Source organism: Mastigoproctus giganteus, chromosome 1, assembly GCF_048544385.1.
Source record: "Mastigoproctus giganteus isolate SK-2022 chromosome 1, ASM4854438v1, whole genome shotgun sequence".
NCBI lineage: Eukaryota > Metazoa > Arthropoda > Arachnida > Uropygi > Thelyphonidae > Mastigoproctus > Mastigoproctus giganteus.
Window position 1 is genome coordinate 8,782,666 of NC_143575.1, and position 16,449 is coordinate 8,799,114.

Here is a 16,449-nt window from a genome sequence, read left to right on the forward strand (position 1 = left end):
AACATTGGAAAACTGTCTTATGGAGTGATGAAACATGACAAAGTGGCATAGTGTTCTGTGGAAGGCGCCACCGGTGGTTTCCCACATCTGCGCCATGGTAGTTTGTGAAGAATACAGAATCTCTGTAAAAGCCAGAAAAGGTGTAGTGGCTGGTTTGTGTCAGATTAGTGCTATGTTCTGTTGTTCTATCTCTGGCTGCTTGGCCGCAGGGGCTCCTATGAAAACCCAACATTGCCCGCCACCACCACTGAGAGGTGAGCCAGGCTGCCCATTATACTCTGGCTGACCGACCTCCGCCAGAGTTGCTTGAGCTTCCTGACGGAGACCAAGTTAAAAAAAAAAAAAAAAAAGGAGAGCAAGAAAAGAGGGGTATAGAAGAAGAGAGGACTGAAAGGGGAACAAAAATTTGGGTGGATTGACAGGGGAGAATTAATACACCCTAGTTTAGGCGAAGGGAAAGGGCGAGGGTTTAAAAGTCACAGGGTACAGGCGTCCGTGTGTAATGGTCATTGGCATAGTAGTTGTAGATCCCGCACTGTGTTGACAAAGAGAGAGCTACCACACGGCTACAGGCCTATATGGAATGCGGGCCAAGTCAAATGCCACAGCGCCCCCGACATATTCTGATGCGCTGAGCAATCAACCTGCGACAACAATGGCTACCACAAACACCACTAACACCAAGTCTGCACTCGGAAAGACGCTGCTCCCTACACCACATCTTGTGGTTCTTAAACCAACCACTACTGACACCCTTAAAACTAGCGAAGAGGTCAAGAAGAAAGTCATTAACTCACTGACGCAAGAATTTAAAACAGCCAAGATTAGAGCCATCAGGAAAACGCGTAACACTGGGGTAATAATCGAGACGGAAACAAAAGCCGTTGCCAACTTAATTATAAATAATGCCAAGATACCGACACTCGGACTCTCTGCCGAGCTGCCTAGAGAAAAAAGCCCCTCAATTGTTATATTCGGCATAGACCCAGACCTGACCTCCACTTCCATCTGCGAGGAGATATACTCACGAAATCTCCAACAACACCTACCAGACAGAGACCATGCAAGTCTACTGGTGCCTAAACACCAAACCAAGAGTGGGAATGGCAGCTCAAAAAACTGTGTGGTCGGACTGGCCCCTGGGGAGTGGATATCATTTATCAGAGTGTGTTATCCTAACTCTGTTTGGTGGAGGTGGTTTCACCGTCTGGGGTTGTTTCTCATGACTTGGGCCATTGGGCATCTTTCCTGGAACAGTGAATGGTATAACTTACACTGATTTTGGACAATTTCTCTTTTTCTTCACTGATGCAGCACTGGTATGGGGAGTAAGGGGGTATGGGGAGGGTTCGTTTCTGTTTCAGCGTTAAAATATATCATGTCATACTGTATTGCAGGTAGCGACTTGGTTTGAAGACGTGCGTTCAAAAGCTTCGTTATCCTGCACAGAGTCCGACCTTAGTCCCTATTGAATAGCTTTATAATGCACTGGAACGTCGACTTCCGGCCAGTTCACCTTGCTCATAGTCTGTCCAAATTGGCTGCTGTGTTCGGGGAGGAATGGACTAAAATACGCCTCCCTCTGTTCAAAAACTGGTTACAGCGAATTTTTGATAATCGGAAGGCAAAGATACAGGATGTTATAAAGGCCAAAGGTGATTTGACACGTTACTAAATATTGTATCATTGAACTTTGAAATTTATTAATGCAATATCCAGTTACTTTTGGCTGTTCGAGGTGCTTTCAAGTTATAACGACAGAAATTTATTTCGCCATAAAATACACAAGATAGGGAAATGAAAACATGGGTCACTTTCTTTCCAAGTTGTTAAGGCCGCCATAAAGATTTTTTTGAATGTATGTTTAGCCTACTAATTGTGAATGGCCGAAGCAGCTGCTTGTCGGCTGTGAAATGTTCTTTCATGAAGAACGTCTTTTATTGCTGCAAACAAAACTATGTGCAAATTCAGGTGAGTTTGGAGGATGTGAGATTTCCTCAATTTTTTTTACTTTAAAAAAATATTTTGCACCTTAGCAGCACGATGGGGAGGAGCATTGTCCCGATGGAATAGAATTATAATGCAATCCATGTGAACGTTTCTTTTGAAACGCTGAGAGAAACTTGTTTTCTCTCAACCTGTTCATACAAGTTTTCTGTCACTGTAGTATCCTAGGGAACACAAAGATTATTCCCATGAATCCTTAACACCCAATTGGTTTCTTGGTCGAAACACTTCATACAAGACTCCCATCCTTTTTAAACTTTCGCACCCAACTACTATGCACAGTTTTCACATCCATAACGCTGTCAAGCAAACTTCCGGCACTTCCCGATGAATTTAAATACGAATTTCCAGCATTACTTTCCAGAAAACTGCGAGTTAGGGTTGAATTTGAAAGTGTCTGCAAATCTGCCCAGACACGATAGGAGGGAGTATATGATGAGAGCCTTGTCGATCAATTCGGCCCTGGAGAGATTGTGCAATGCTCAAGTGGTAGAATTTTTCTCAGCCTGGTTTGTGCTTGTTAACAGGAGAGACTGTTTCTACAGGGATGGGATACACTTAAATAGAAAGGGTGCAAGAATATTTGCTGATGCTATCGAGGCAGAGTTAGGTGGGTCGGAAAACTGCTAGCTTGGGGGAATACACGGACTAATAGATTAACAGTAGCCGCTGGCAGAGGTGAAAGTGATTCTTGCACTGCTTCTATTGAAATGAAATCGAGCAGCAGCCTGGAAAGCAAGGCAGTGGAGATTTCCAGGACTGTTGGGAGTGATAGTCGAAAAAGTAAATACATGGGCTGTGTTAGGATAACTAAGAGTAGAAACAGGTGCATGTATACTTGCATGTACACCAATGCTAGGAGTATAGTTAATAAATTCGATGAGCTTGAAGTGCTAGTCAAGACATATTGTTGGGATATCAGAGATATGGTGTCACACAGACATTAGCAGTGCAGAATTGGAATTTGGGAGTACAATGTGTGCAGAAAGGATAGACAGAACGGGAAGGGAGGAGGGGTTATGCTGTTAGTTAAAAAACACATAAAATCTAAGGAAATGCATCCAATTGATGTTGGTCTGTTTGATGTGACATAAGCACTGGGAAAGGAAAAAAGGATATCAAGTGGACCAATCTGATTCATCCCCTTCCTTATACAGTTTACATAAGTAAAGAACTTTTTGCTGTTTTTCTTTGCATCTTTTGCCAAAGATTTCTTATAATCTGCCTTCGCTTGCCTAACCTCCTTTGTGACTTGGTTACAGACCTGCTTATATCTTATCATACTCTTCTGAGTCACCTGTTATTTTATATGTATCCATGCATTTTTCTTCTCTGTCACAGGGTTAATTAGTTCATCTGACATCCATTTTTTTATGTGAACCCCAAACACGAGAGGTATTAGAACCTATAGTACTTAGTACCGTGCTTGGGTTGGAGGTTGAGAAGAAGAAAGAAGATATTTGTTGACATTGGACTTGAACTTCTGTAGATTGTAATTTTCAGGAAATACGTATGAAGGAAGGTTGTTCCAGAAAACGGCAGTTGAATGAATAAATGAGGAAGATGAAAAGTTGGTTTTGTGGCTTTGAAGTTGGACAGTAAATGGATGTTGGCTGGTGGCGGCACGTGTTCGGACTGTTTTAAAAGAGAGAGCGTGAATTATAGAAGCCAATTCAGAAGAACAGTGCCCATGGAAGTATCTGTAGAAGAGGCATGCAGCAGAAACAGTACGTCTATGAGAAAGCGAGTGGAGAGACTCTGTTAGAGATGAATCATTAATTAACCTAACTGCCCTCTTCTGAATGGAATCAAGAAGCCTGAGAGAGGTTTTGGGGGCACCACCCCAGATGTGGGAAGGGAACAATATTCCATGGCAGGGCGGATTTGCGATTTATACAGAGTGAGCAGCTGTTAGGAAGAAAAGTAACGCCGAGAGCGAAAGAGAAAACCAAGTTTTTTAGATGCAGAGGAAGCAGTATTTGTAATGTGCTTGTGCCAAGAGAGATTAGAAGTCAGGGTAATCCCCAAAAGAGATATATCATTTTGCCTAGAAATCGGAGTGTCCCTAAAGATAAGCATAGGAGCAGAAGAATCCTTTTTGTGAGATAGGCAAGACTGAGTTTTAGAAGGGTTGAAATCAACTAATTTGTCTTTGCCCCACTGGAGAAATACCTGAAGATCGGCATTTAAGGAATTGGTAGCAGATTTTCGAGAAGTTGAAGCTGATTGAGCAAGACAAGGTTTCTCAAATTGGAAAGTGGAATGCAATGTGCTATCATCGGCAAAACTATGGATATAATTGCCAGTCAATGGAAGAAGGTCATTAATGTACAAGAGGAAAAGAGTGGGGGAAAGAACTGAACCTTGGGGGACACCAGCATTAGTGGAGAAGTTAGAAGACAGAGAGCCATCTACCATCACTCTCAGTGAGCGATCAGAGAGAAAACTGGATAACCATTTACTAAAAACAGTTGGCAAACCATAAGATGGAAGCTTGTTTAGAAGACCTTTATGCAAAACACGATCAAAAGCCTTTGAGATGTCAAGAGCAACTACTTGTGTTCCACCGAACTTTTCCATTGAATTAGTCCATAAATGGGTAACATAAGCCAGAATATCACCAGTGGATCGACACTGACCGAATCCATACTGGCGATCGTTGATCAGACAGAAGGTTTCTAGGTAGTTTTAAGAGTTGGCGGTTAATTGATTTCTCCATTACTTTAGAAAGAGTAGAAGTAATTGGATGGGAGGGATTTGTCACCATTTTTAGCAACTGGCTGGATATGAGCAAATTTCCAAGCAGAAGGAAAAACACCTTTGGAATAAGAAAGTGAAAAAAGACGGCAAAGAGTTCAGGAGCACAGGTTTTGAGAACAAATGGAGAAATACCATGAGGATCTGGAGCTTTCTTAGCATCAAGATTCATCAAAATCCTTCTGATATCCTTTTGACGGAAGACCACAGGAGGCATTGAATGGAGCATGTTGGGAATGGTGGGAGGTGTTTTACCAAGATCATTAATACATGAGCTAGAAGAAAAATGGGATGCTAGCAGGTCAGCTTTATCCTTGGCTGAAGTGACAACAGAACCATCTGGTTTGGACAGAGGTGGGAGCAGAGATGGGCAAACGTTGCGGCCAATAGCTTTGGCAAGGGACCAGAATGCTCAGCTACCATTAGGGCAAGAAGCAAGTTTTCTACTCTTAGCCTGTTCCAACTCTAGTTTGGACTGATTAATAACTGCTTTACAATTGTTGCGAGCTTTGGTGTAGGCAGAAAATGAAACTGAAGAATTAGAAACAAGCCAATTACGATATGCAACATTCTTCTCTTGAACAGCCTTAGCACATTTATTGGAAACCCAAGGTTTAGATAAAGGACGAGATTTTAAAGTGGTGTGGGATAAAGGATTCCATTCCTGCAAGAATAATTTCACTCACACGATCTGAGCAAACGTTGACATCAGAAGTTTTGAAACATTAATCCGACCAAGGAAAAGAAGAAAATAAGTCTCGCAGGCCAAACAACACGAGGTTGGGAATAGCCATGAGATAAAGGTTCCATTGGAGAAGAGACAATCACCAAGTTGTGATCTAAAGTGCCTAAAGGACCTCTCACTTCGACCGTGTACTTAGAAGGGTTGTTTGTGAGAAAAAGATCAAGGGTATTGTCTGTATGATTAGGATTGTCCGGTATTCTTGTAGGTAAATGAACAATCTGTGCTAGGTTATTAGTAATTGCAAAAGCCTCAGCATCTGGACCTGCTGGGTCGGTGTGACTAGAAAACGGAAGCCAGCTGGATTTGTGAACATTAAAATCACCAAGGAAAATTACCTCACTGTTAGGAACGTTGGACTGGAGAAAGTCAAGTTGCAAAGAGCTCCAAGTGATTAGTGGAGTTGGGAGAACGGTAGATACAACAGATGAATTTGACACAATGAGGTAGAGAGATTTCAAGCCAGAGAAGATCAAAGAGAGGAGATTCCAAATTGCCAAGTCTCTGACAGGGAATATCAGAACGGACATATGCACAAGTACCACCTTTGAGGCGAAAGGAATCATACAGCGAATAATTTGGGCATCTGAGATGAGCAGTAGTTGAATCAACCGATAACTGAGATTCTGTCAGAAAAAGTACATGAGGTTTGGCAGACTGCAAGTGGAAATGGACATCGTTGAGATTAGAATTGAGACCACGTATATTTGTGAAATGAATTAGGAAGTACTTGGGAGGTTTAGATCTTTTCGCAGATAAGCAAGCTTGCTCTATTAGTTTGACAATTCATGGTGTATTCAATAGTAAGAAAAAGTGGGTGGGACATGCTGTATGAAGTAATGAAATTTTTGGATATGGCGTACACATTGTAAGAATATACCCAGATCCTTGACATAACGTGGCCTCGACAATACCCCCGCATACACACTACTCGGACACCCTCCAGTCACTATCTGGCAGAGTAGAGGTAGCAAGATTATACACTAGCTGATCCGGAAGCCTCCTAGAGAGTTACGAATAGGTTCGGTCCGGTGTACTAACTAGCGGCCGGCCCGCGAACACCGTTTTAGAGCTGTACCCTCGAAATGTTTAGGCCTAAGGTTTAGGCCTAAGTCTTGAACAGTATTTCTTAGTTGGAATGAAAAGCCTAGTAGCTTTTCATTCCAACTAAGAACTTTTCATTCCACTTCATTTCTCTGCAATTGTGCAGAGAAATAGAGTAGGCCACTAAATCAGAGTGTCTTCTAGTGGGGGATTTTAATTTCTCAGAGATTCACTGGAATTTGTGGGTTGGTCACTCACAGGCTAGCAAGGCTTTTGTGGATTTATTGGATGATTGTTTTCTACAGCAGCATATTCGGGAGGCAACTAGAGGGAGCAGTACTCTTTATCTGGTTATCGGTAGTGATTCTTCATGCATTAAGAATCTGCAGATAAAGGAACCACTAGGTGGCAGTGATCACAGTGTGCTGAAGTGGGATTTACTCAGAGGTAACTACCATCAAGGGTAAAGGGAAGGGTTTTTGCTTTCGTAGATGTGACTACTGTGGTCTGAGACAGTATTTAAATTCTATACAGTGGGACCAACTGAAGATGTTACCAACAGAAAATTCGAAATGGGAAGCATTCAAAGAAATAATCTTGAAAGCTACTAGACTTTTCATTCCAACTAAGAAATACAGTTCAAGATTTAGGCCTAAATGGATGTCAGATGAACTAATTAGACCTGTGGCATAGAAGTTTATCACCTCGCAATCATATCACCTCGCAGGTGCCTAGTCTCCAGACAATGTAATTTGCAAAACGTAAGCCTTTCTTCATAAGAGCAACCCTTTGTTCCATTCACTAATCTTGTTGCCCTTCTCTGTACTCGTTCCAGCAGCTCTATATCCTTTTTAAAATGAGGCCTCCAGACCTGAATACAATACTTAAGGTGTGGCCTGACCATTGCCTTATACAAGGGGATAATCACCTCCTTATCCTTGCTAGAAAAATTCCTGTATATCATTGACAAGACACCATGAGCTACACTTGCAGACCGTCTCCACTGCTCTGAAAACTTCATATCTGCCTGCACGATTACCCCCAGGTCCTTTTCGTTCTCTACCACTGTCAGTGTAGTACCACAGAGGTGATACGTTACTCTGGGATTACTGCTTCCCATGTGCTGTACTTTACATTTGTCAATGTTAAACTTCAGTTGCCACCTCTCAGCCCATCTACTCAACTTTTCTAGATCCTGTTGCAGCAGCGTAGACGGTCTGCAAGACCGTCTGTACTGCTCATGTGTCTTGTCAATGATATACAGGAATGTTTCTTGCAGGAATATAAAATCTACTTCCTTCTAGAGTTTACGTAAGTAAATAACTCTTTGCTGTTTTTCTTTACATCCTTTGCCAAAGATTTCTCATAATCTGCCTTTGCCTGCCTAACCTGCTTTGTGACTTGGTTATAGACCAGCTTATATCTATTATAGCCTTCCGTGTCACCTGTTAATTTTATTATGTATCCCATGCATCAGCGATTAAAGCCATATTGCTCCGTGTATATTGTCTGTAAATTGCGTCTGTTCTAAGGTCGATTTTTTTGTTTTCTGGCCGAAAAACCATGGTGCCCTCGCCTGAGACGTATTAACTGAGCCACGTTAGTAGGTCTCAGGTGAAAAAGGCCCATAAAAATTCTTCCTCTCATCGGCGGGACTCGAGCTTAGGTCTTTTTCGTCCGGTGTGGGGGAGAACGGCGATCCTACCAACTGCGCTACCCACGAGGGCTCCAGTAGTGTATATACATCGTAGTGCGGAGTAGGAGTTGATTCAAGAAATATAGAATCAACTCCTACTCCGCACTACGATATCAACCGCTATGCCATTAGCAAAGCCAATTGGGAGCTGTTCACCACTTCTCTCCAGTCAACAATCATGGATCCCCCTTCTGATATCCTCTCCCTGAATCCCGAGCAGCATCAAAAGCTTGTAACTAACATCATCACCCTCTCCTGCAATCAATCTATGCCCAAGAGAAAACCTCTTCCAAGTGCTGTACCATGGTGGTCTCAGGAACTCGAACGTCTACGCTGGACTGTTCATAACAAGAGGAAAGCTTTTCAGAGAGCTCGCACCTCTTGGCCAGCTACTGATGTGGAAGCCCTTCGTGAAGACTACAAGAGCACCAGGAACCAATACACTTCCATGATCAGGCAGCGAAAAAGAACTGCATGGGAGCGGCTGGTTACCACCACTGGTAACTCGGACCCTTGGGGAGTGGTGTACCGAGTTACTACCAACAAATTGCCAAGAGGAGAAGTAGTCCATTCCACAATAACACCACAAGGAATCATGACAACGTCATGGGAGCAATCCATGATGAATATCTTGGATACTCTCTTTATCAGCGACGCCGATCATCTCACAACACAACAGCAGCAAATTTGTCTAGATAATGACAATTACCACATTGACTCTGTGGAGGAAGGATTTAACACTGAAGAACTGCAGCAAGCCCTTGGCAAAATGAAGGATAAAAAATCCCCAGGACTAGATCGCATTGAACCAGAACTACTAAAAAGGTCGCCCAGGTAAATCCCCAATTTCTGCTTAACCTGTTCAATAAATGCCTAACCCAGGGATCCTTCCCAGAAAGCTGGAAAATAGCTGAATTAAAGATAATACTGAAAAATCCATCGAAGCCTCCAGAACAGCCTAACTCATACCGACCCATTGCCCTCTTGTCCACATTGAGCAAACTACTTGAACGCCTCCTCCATACCAGACTCCTAACACACTACACAGAAGTTGGCCTACAATCCAATTCACAGTATGGATTTCGCCCAGGACGCTGCACAGAGGATGCTCTCTACCAAATAACCCAAGCTGCAGCCAACACTAATTACAAGTACTTTCTCCTCATAACCATTGACTTTGCCGGGGCCTTTGACATGCTCTGGTGGCCAAGCATTCTTCGCAGGCTAAGATTGGCACGCATACCAGCCAACTTATACAGGTGTATAGAAAGTTACCTTTCCAACAGGAAGATCACCATCTCCTCACCATACCAGAAGCTCACCAAATCTATCTACAGAGGCTGCCCACAGGGTTCGGTCCTCGGCCCGTTCCTCTGGAACATCGTCCTTGATGAGTTACTTGGTCTGGATCTGGGCCCTGTTACTATCCAACCATTCGCAGATGATATTACCATCTCCATCGCAGCGGACACCAGAGCAGCTCTCGAGGCCGCTGGAAATCAGGCACTACAGATCTTACAGGACTGGGCAACTCTACACAAGCTCCGGATTTCTTCACAGAAGACACAATCCATACTTCTCAAAGGCACCCTACAAATATCAAGGCCACCTCAGATCAAGGTACAAGGAAAAACCATCAAGCTGGTAACTTCCCTAAAACACCTGGGTATCATCCTGGATTCAAAGCTCTCCTTCTTCCCGCACCTTTCATACCTTCAAGTAAAAATCAGAAATTATGCAGCCTTAATCGTCCGAGTAAGCAGGTATGACTGGGGTCTGAACCGGAGAACACTCAAACTCCTGTATAACGCTATATTCCTCCCTGTTATTACATACGGATCCGGGATTTGGTACCATAGAGCAATAATTGTTTGCAATAAATGCAAACTGGAAACAATTCAGCGAAGTATACTGCTTGCCATTACCAGGGCCTGTTGCACAGTAAGTTCTGCGGCCCTACAGGTTCTTGCAGGTGTCCTCCCCCTTGACTTGGAGGTTATCCGTCGAGGACTGCACTACTGCCTGTCGCGGGGAATCCCAGCTACCATCTTTGGACATACCATCGACACCCACACTGACTGCAAGCAAGAAAAGAAAAAACTAGCTGCCATGCTACTACAAATCTGGCAGACAAGATGGGAGGAGACGGACAAGGGCCTGATAACTAAGAAATTCATCCCGGATGTCAAACTAGTTTATCCAAAGTCGCCGCCTTGGTTCTCTCCTGGCCTCTACTGTACATATATTATAACTGGACACGGCTGTATAAATCATAAGTTGACTACCTTGGGAATCATCAATAACCCCTAATGTACATGTGGAGAAATTGAAGATTGGGACCATCTTCTTTATAACTGCCCAATTTATAACAATCTTCGAGGAACACTGTACACCAGGCTACAACACATACCTCAAGGACAGGAGCACCTGCTAATTTCTGAAGAACAATATTATAAATCATTAACGGAGTACGCACAGAACCTCTTTTCTAGGCGCAGGACTCTACAACCAACTCAAGCCAGGGATAGAAACCTGTAAAGGACTTACTCAAACTTGAAATAAAAAATGTGTACTTGACTGTTTTACCAGCATCGACTTTTGCTAACCCTGGAACATCCAAAGTAGGATTACCTGCTAACTTTCCATATGGTTTGGTAGGCTCCAGTGGTCTTGACCACTCCACCGCAAAATATAAGTCACACTCAGCACTCTCGCTGAGTGGTTTTTCTACCCTTCTGGAGTTATCCCCTCCCCTTTACTCCTGGTAGGGCATATGCTCCACTGTCAATTTACGGGATGCCCTTACCTACATCCTCTTACTCTTACTTTCATCCCCCATCTTCTTCCGTACACCCTGTACTGCCGCACTCTACCTTATTTTTTATTTATTTTTATTATTTATTTGCTTATTTTATTTTATTTATTATTTATTTTTTTATTATTATTTTTTTATTTTATTATTTTTTTAATTATTATTATTTTTAAATTGGTCTCCGTTCAGGAAGCTCAGGCGACCCTGACGGAGACCTGCCAGAGAATAATGGGCAGCCTGGCTACCTCCTAGTGGTGTGTGCGGGCAACGTGGGAGTCCACCAGGGGCCCTGCGGCCAAATGCCAGGACACACAACAGAACCCAACACAAAACTACAAAACTACACATTCAACACACTACACTTTTTCTGGCATTTACAGTGTTCTGTATTTCTTCACAGTGTACATATGGCGCAGATGTGGGAAACCACAGGTGGCGCCCGACCTTAACACTATGCACACTATGTATATACATATCTAAAGAATGATATGTTTATATGATCTATTGAAGCCAAAACTATATCCATGCAGAAAATAACTAGCTGAATATAACTGAAAAACTCTGGGGTTGTGAGATCATCTTTCATCATGGGATGACAGTTATTCTAATACAATTAGATAACTTTTCTAGCCATTAATATTCATTTAATCATTTATCTTTCGTGTAACACAGTTTATTATTCAAATATCGTTGAGTTCCACGTTTTTAACTTCTTCCATTGTATGTTCATTGATAGTTTCGTTTCATATTCTTTGGTCGCTATAACCGAGTGGTCAAATGAAAGAGTAGAATAGTATACATTTAGCGTTAACAGTAGTGTTCTAGCCCACGTAAATGTTACATTCGGTCCATTCCTGTATTCTCTCTATCTTATAAACTCCATTGACCCTATATGGCCTTCCCGGAGTATAAACAGAAAATTTGTTTAACATTTCATTCCTTCTCGATAACCAGCATCTTTGGATAATTGAATTTTCGATTATCGGAATTATTTCTTTCAATTTTCTTTTATTTAATTTTTCAGTAACATCAGCTTTTGTCACTGATCGATAGCACTTCATTTTATATGTAGTTGACATTTTTTGTGGCACAGAGAAAGGACGAATAGGCGCAATACAGTTCACTCGGCCTCAAATACATATAAGTAGCAAACTACATTACAAGGAGAGCTCGTAGCAGTATCTTATTTAAGATGTACGTTAGGTAGTCTGCTATTAAACCTGTAAAAAGAATCGAATTTTGGAAATAAATCTAGCTGCCGATCCGAGCACATTTGGCCGCCAATTTGGTCAAGTTCCAGTAAGCCGTTCATAGAATGCATGCATATTAGACACGATTAGCTGATTCTCGTTGCCTTAGTTACCTCGACGCTTACTGAAAAGCAACCCAACCATTGCGCTGTCATTATGTGATAAAGTGTTAACCTGTGGAGCCTATTGCTTTTTAGTTATTAGAATTACAACGGAATTTGTGGTTTTTATTCGCCTACGACGAAAGGCAATGTTCACTAGCTATCTGGAAGAAATGGTACCGGAATTTGTCAGGTATTTACAACTTCGTTTCCCAAAATGGCATGTATTGTTTCCTACTTCTACAAAAAAATCAGATAAGAAAGGAGGGCACGTGTATGTGAAAGAAAAGTACGTCCTCCCTTTTTAAAATGTTTAGATTAATTTCAGAACAAAGTAGATAATTATATAAATATAAAATAAAATTACTTTACACTGAAGAATATAGACCAAACATAATTACTTCTGGATAAAGCAACTGAAACTAAGTCAGAATATAAGCGAATGAAAAAGGAATTTTCATCTTCCAGTAGTTTCGGAGTAGCTTCTCAGTGTGCTGTAGTTTATGGTTTGGTTGATTGGAAATGTTCCTAGCAGGTACAGTAGCGATCTGAAGTAGGCTAAAGTTGGTAAAGTAGGTTCGAGCGAGGGGAGGGGGGTGGGTAAAGTAGGTCGCAGCATCGGAGGTAGTTCATGGGCTTTGGGTATTTGCGGTGATTAAAGGCAAACTTCCTGAGACAACGCAAAGCAGCCTGCGAGATCCATTCAGTGACATAAGATTTCCTCGGAGTTTGGTGCCGTGTGCAAAAACGTCTCATTGTTGGCCCGCTTTTGTCGCGTGTCCCCACTGACTTTTTGTACGCCGGAGAAATCAAATTTAGATACAATCGCGGGTAGAACAGTGCTCGCATTTTCCCTCCGAATGACTCTCCGTAATGGAATATGAATGACTGGCGGAACAAGGAAATTAAATCACGAAGCCACGGATTAAGGACAACTCCCGCAGTGTTCGCTCCCTCTCGCTGCTATCGATTGCCCTCCTCAGATGTCACCGAGACCGAATTGCAAACGCTCTGTTGATCTCATTTCTTCAGTGACAATCGTTTGCTTTAGTGCGGGGGGGGGCGAGTTTCCAGGGAACGATGTTAGGGGTCGGATAAAGTTTTCATCCCCTCAATCAGTCTTCGAGGAACACACCACACTCAGAATCAGTTAGCCCACGGACAGATCGGCAGATGGATAAATATCTGTAGAGAGAGAAAGAGAAGAAAAGACCAAGAAACAGAAAACGCTAATAAAACTCAGAAGAAAGACAGAAAAGAGAGAGAAAATGAAAGAGAATTAAATGTATATATATAAATAGGGTGAAGTAAAAACAGAAGGAAAATGAACAAAAGGCAATAGGAATGCAGAGAGAACGAAAAATGAACACACACAGTTCTGTAAAACCATGTTAAGTTGAATTTTTGAGGAACCAACTGATGTAACTCTTTAGAGAAAAATTGATGCTTCTCAACCAAAATGATTTATTTTTGTTGAGATTTAACATTTGACTTGTCTTGCATATAAAACAGATATGTTTTGAAGATTTATACATATTTATTCGTATTTATGCTAACGAGCAATAAACATTGAAGATATAAAAGCATTCACTAATAAATTCGTCTTGGCTTTAAATTTTCTCTCATTTTATTGGTAAAAAACATCAAAAGTTCTAAATACAGAATACAATATATGGAGACAATTAGTCGTGGTATCAGTTAGCATTGTATTCAGGCCTGGAGACTGCGTAAAAAAAAAAATAAATAAAAATAAAATAAAAGGACAGAACTTCTGGAAAAGGTTCAGAGGAGGGCGACTAGATTAGTAATTGAGTGCAAATCGATACTCACATGAAGATGAAGATGGGCTTAGAAAGTGTGGGCTGCAAAATTTGAAAATTTTAGACCTTCCCTGAGATATCTAAGGGAAGGTCTGATTGAGGTGTATTAGGCGCTGATGGGATTGAGTAAAATTAATGAGAAAGGTTTGTTTTCCCTCGTAGGTGAGATACGAACAGGAAGCACAAATGCAAAGTTTATGACAGACATGGGAATGACAGAAGACTGCATCTCGTGAAGTTCACCTATGGGCATTGGATTATCGAACATTGGAAAAAGTTGCCTCACAAAAGTGGCAGAGGCCGTGAATTTCGCTACGCCCAAAGCGTAATTGCTCGTTTATCTTGTAGGAATGGAAATATGGATGTTCTGTTTTATTTCTTATTATTTGATATATATATATTTTTTATGATTGCAGAAAAAGTCCGCTTCCTTGAATAATTTAGCTTAGTAATATGCTATCAAACTTTCAAGCGATAAGTTTTATAAATTCACTGAACTTTAAAAATTACTTTAAACTTATTGTACATGCAAGGCTACTGACTCCTTAACGACTACATTGCCTCATTATGTTTCCTTTTAATAATAGTCTTCCAGAATTTTCCCATCTCTTTTGCCATGCAGCGTGAGTAATAGTTTTGAGGGTCCTTTGTAGACATTATTAATAAATCCAGACACCAGTTTAAATCTCTCTTCTTATCCAAATGGTAGTTGAGCCTTCTAGTCTCTGGCCAAGGTTGTTCTGTTCATCCACGCTTCCATCTCTGATATATCGTGATGGTTGTCTTGCATCCGCATCCGTAGAAAAAAGTTAGTTATTAGCATTGATAATTTCGGTGTATCACCTCCTGCCATTCCAAACACATTCCACCCACGACAATTGAACAGAAGGATAGTTTTGGACAGTCATCAAGACTGTTCAGAGTCCTGAACAGTCTTTATGCTAAGAATCTTCAGGTTGTGATTGCATTTCTCCAGTTCTTAAAATTTGTGCCATAGAACTAACCTTTGTTTTTTTTTTTTTTTTTTTTTTGTCGCTGTTTACACTCTCTTAACTGTTGCTGACTGCACAGAGCCCTGCCATTTCTGGAGTGCTTCCCTCAAAACCTCTCTCAAGCTGCTAGATTCTGTACAAAAGAGGCAGTCACATTAATTAATGACCTATCTCTTACTAGCTCTTTCCACTCCCTGTCACACAGCCGTTCAGTTTCCGTTGCATGCCTTTTCTATAGATATTCCAATGGGCTGTGCGTTGAGATTTTTATTTGCCTACGACGGTAGGTGCGGATATTGGAATGCGAGGTTCGTTATTAAATTAATAGGAAGTGTCCAATCGTCTGATAAAAATGCAAAATACAGTGGAACGTGTCAAAAAGCATCTCGTTTCGCTCAGTTCATAAAGTGTGGTCACACTTTAATAAGCTGAAAGTTATTTCACTCTATATGCTGGTAACATTACCATGTGACAACAACAAAAAATCAAGTCATTATCTACCACCACTACAACCAGACTGGTGACTTCATAACATACACATCTCCAGAAGAGGGAGTGTAGCGTAGAATACCCGATACCACATTTTACCCTTTATCTGCAATTCTTAATTGTGTTAAGGAATTGTTTTAGTTTCATAACATGAAAGAACACGCTTTTTATGTAATCTTGGGGAGGCGGAAATAATTAACCCCATCCTACCCAAATGGCTAGGTGGGTTACTTAGAGAGCTAAAAAATTTGAAATTTTGTCGGGGAAAAAAAAAAAAAGAATAAAAAGTTACTTTCACCAAATTCTCTTTAATTGGATGTAAAAAGTATTTTGTTTTTCAAATGGTTAAAAATAAATATTGGATATTTATTTATTTACAAACTTCTCACCCAAAGGGCATGCAGACTGTAGATAATGGTGAGAACTCTGAGAGTTGCAGAGAATCAATACAAAGCAGTCGCTTGTATTAAAATATATACAAAATTTGGATTAAAAAACAGAGTAAAGAGCAGTTTCTTAAACGTACACGGTTGAAGTGTAAAATCAATATTGTGATTATTCAATACCTGAAGGAAACGTGACAGAGGACTTCCAAGTATGAGGGACAGGCAATGAGAAATTAATTTTATAACGAGAATCCAAGAGGTATATAGTGAAAGATATTTGTTCAAGAAGAGCTGGAGAATCGATAATAGAGTTTATGATATTGTAGACAAAAAGAGATCCATGGAGTTGTCGT